Source organism: Bombyx mandarina, chromosome 23 (assembly GCF_030267445.1).
Source record: "Bombyx mandarina strain Sakado chromosome 23, ASM3026744v2".
Taxonomy (NCBI): Eukaryota; Metazoa; Arthropoda; class Insecta; order Lepidoptera; family Bombycidae; genus Bombyx; species Bombyx mandarina.
The window spans coordinates 2,637,076-2,641,049 of record NC_143229.1 but is presented as its reverse complement, the minus strand read 5'-3'; the positions used below and the strand labels follow the sequence as shown (position 1 = coordinate 2,641,049).

The 3,974-nt window shown below is 33.6% G+C and overlaps 1 non-coding gene across 1 annotated transcript; it reads right to left on the bottom strand.

Moving 5' to 3' along the window:
• Positions 1-1,931: 1,931 nt before the first annotated feature.
• TRNAE-CUC (transfer RNA glutamic acid (anticodon CUC)) lies at positions 1,932-2,003 on the bottom strand. The gene has a single exon. It is a non-coding gene; the product is annotated as a tRNA-Glu (tRNA).
• Positions 2,004-3,974: the final 1,971 nt, after the last annotated feature.

The window sequence follows — 3,974 nt, the reverse complement described above, 5'->3', positions numbered from 1 at the left end:
ATTTAAAGATATGAAAAATATGTTTTTATTTTTTGTTGTTGTCAAACACTTTCATCGTCAGAATCATTAAACTTCACTTTCTGATACAGTTGACTCATTGCTTTTCCATCAAATTTCATCTTCCACAACATCACGATAACACGTCATTCATGTTTACCGCCGAGTAATTGCAAAGCCTACTGTGTGCTTAGTGCGAATTTTTTAACATTCTCGATCGCGTAAAAGTTAACTTAAATTCGTATGGAGTTGGAACAGCGCCCCTAGCGGCAAACGTAGGCAAATGGTCCAACTCCATACAAAATTGAGTTAACTTTTACGCTATCGAGAACGTTAAAATACACGCACTGAGAAAACTGTAAACGTCAGATGTTTACGTATTGCTTTATTAAACAGTCGACTACTTGAAAAAGACATAGCATACTGAGTTTCTCGCCGGATCTTCTTAGTAGGTCACGATTCCGATCTAGTAATACTTAAAGCACTGCTCTTGATAATGTTAATGTAGCAAGTTCTCTCAGTTTGAGCCCCGTGAGCTCACCTACCCATCCGCGCATAGTTGAAATAGCCCCTTAAACTACCAACGGATAAGGTAGGGGGAAAAAGCCCACATCCTTCCTCCCCCCATCGGGTACAAAACGCATCACGGACGTAAAAAAGATAAAAAAAAATACGTCTTACATTGAATGTAATACAATATTTCGCTTCGACTAAACGATTTGATTTCTGAGTCCGCACCAGTTTCACTACTGTGAAAACGAAAAAAATGTACCCGAAAAAGCCTCAACGTTGCGGTATGTTGTCCGTTGAAAGAATCTTTATATAGACAACTAATGATCGATATGTATACAAAATTGAATAGATCAAGTTAAATGTATACGTTTCATAGTTTTTTAATACGCTTTTATTAGCTTCAGACGTAGGTATGTATGTTAGTTAGTATGTAACGAAATCTTTGAACATGATTTTGACCCCCTTCAAAATGTCGGATTAGCTCGAAATTTGGTATACTTATTAAGGACCGATGACAATTCAATATTAAAAAAATTATTCAATAACAAAAATTTAAAAACTTGAAATTCAACTAAAAAATGAAAAATAAATAATAGTTTAAAAAACTAACAAAATTCGCTTCTATAGAAAATCCAATTAAAAAATAGAAAATAAATTTTAATAAATTTGAATTAAAAATAGTGTAAGAAAAAATAATTTTATTGTAAATGTAACTTTTATAGAAAATCCAATTAAAAAATAGAAAATAAATTTTAATAAATTTGAATTAAAAATAGTGTAAGAAAAAATAATTTTATTGTAAAAAAAGCGTAGGCTGTATGGTATAGTTATAAATATTTTATGAACAGATATGAGTAAAAGGGTTATTTTGATAATATCCTGAAAAGCACCCCACGGTTTTTTACAATAAAATATTTTTTTCTTACACTATTTTTAATTCAAATTATTAAAATTTATTTTCTATTTTTTAATTGGATTTTCTATAAAAGCGTATTTTATTAGTTTTTTTAAACTTTAATTTATTATTTGATAAGACGATTTTACGGGAGGGATCGTTGAATGCCAGTTTTTCAAAAAGTTCGTGATGATGAGATTTTACTGATGCGAAGGTGTATATTAAGACCACAAATGTATGGCATAGCTATCCTACTACTGCCCCGTAGCAGTCATATTGAAGTGTGGGACATTCCTCATTCAATACAACAGAAAGATCAAGTTTAAGCCTCGAAGCGACATTAATGTATATCACTTCTACCGACTGCATAAAAAAAACATAATGTCTCCGCTTTTTTTTTACTTATTTAATAATAATATGTTTTCATACTTTTTTTCCTTCGTAAAATTAATAAATTCTTTTTCTGTAAAAAATTTAAGTTATTTTCATTGAAAAATAAAATAAAAAAGCCAACGACAAAAAAAATTTCCGGTACCGGGAATCGAACCCGAGCCTCCTGGGTGAGAGCCAGGTATCCTAGCCACTAGACCATACCGGATACTATCCAGGTTATAGAATATTTGCATTATAAGCAACTTTTACAAAAGACTGAGTCATGATTTATTAAAGTCCGATTTATCTCCTGTCCTTCTATTGACTCCAAAGACTTTTGCATTCCATCACCATGACAACTAAGAAGTATTTAAAGGGTATACTTTTTTTTAACAATTTAAATACATATTATTTTCTAAAGCCGCTTTCAGACTACGCTATAATATAATAGCATATTTTATAGTTTATAGCTCATAGCACAACAATATTGCGCACCATACATTGTTACGGACATGTTCTCACTGTACTGTACTATATATTATTATTATAGGCTAAGTATAGGCTGCTATACTATAAGGCACTATAGCATAGCGTAGCATCGCGTCTGAAAGCAGCTTTAATAATTAATCCCGATTTTAATTAAAAACAACTTTTTTTACGTAACACCAAAAGAAAAATTGAAACATTATAATTATTGTAATCTAGCTGACCCGGCAGACTTCGTAGTGCCTCAATCGATAAATAAAAGACCTAAGCTTTTGTATAAAATAAACATAAAACAAACAAAAGGAATTCGTCCGACGGGGGGCACATCAAAGAGAAAACAAAATTGTTATTTTTATTTAATTCCGAGCATTTTCAGCATATTTATCTACCTTTTAAACCTCTGGACTTTCACGAATAATTCAAGACCAAAATTAGCCAAATCGGTCCAGCCGTTCTATAATTTTAGCGAGACTAACGAACAGCAATTCATTTATATATATATATATATATATATATAGATGCATAATGTAATTACAGTCGTGTGTATTATAATGACAAAAAACGCGAGATTAAATCGTGAAGGTAGTTTTAAAAATCTGTATAAATACCTATATATTTTCAGCTACAAAACTGGTCTTATAACCTGAAATAATATTATTGAAAATAAAATTATGTAACGACGCGAAATAAAAGATTACGATCTAAATAAAATATTACACCATACACACTACTGCATATAGACTGTATATATACCATCATATAGCGTGGCGACGCGTCACCACGGCATGCGTCGCCACGTCAGAAATCGGTTTTACGTGCGGCTATAGATGTTTCACATCAAAAACAAATGAGAGAAAGAGAAAATAACATTTCACATATAAAATAACAAAGAGCCGTGTAACGTGCGCGGTCCACAATACGAGATTATATTCGACGCGGAGACTTCTCGATAAAGAAACAATTTGTATTCAATAAGCTACACGAACCCGCGGGAGTGAGTGCCGTGCCGAAATATCGCTTCGTTGCGAATTTTACGTACATCCATTCACACAGATACAAAAGTACTGGAATAAACAACTAGAATCGAGGCCGTCAGCGCAAAAGTTGCTTTTTTTATTTTATTGCTTAGATGTGTGGACGAGCTCACAGCCCACCTGGTGATAAGTGGTTACTGGACCCATAGACATCTACGACGTAAATGCGCCACCCACCTTGAGATATAAGTTCTAAGGTCTCAAGTATAGTTACAATGGCTGCCCCACCCTTCAAACCGAAACTGCTTCTCTGAAATAGGCAGGGTGGTGGTACCTACCCGCGCGGACTCACTAGAGGTCCTACCACCAGTAAAAAAAGCATATACCATAGTTAGTTGCCTAAGCATATACCATAGTTAGTATGGAGATGACGAAATTTGTATTTACTTCTACACTGTTTTGTAGACAAAAATAATGTTTACAAAGGTTTACAAAGCCATCTCTATTATCTATGGGTGAATCTAGGGGTAGGCCGGATTTGCATCAAAATTTATTAAGTGGAAATAAATTTCCCACGAGGGCAAGGATCGCAGGAGATGGAGAACGATCGTGCAAGAGAAGTTGATGCAGCGGGGGAGTCACTACCCTCAGTAACGAGGAGAACGACGCAAGAAAGAGGAAATAAATTGCAATATATGTATAAGCACGAATATAAAAAATTGTTGGGTAGGCCACTT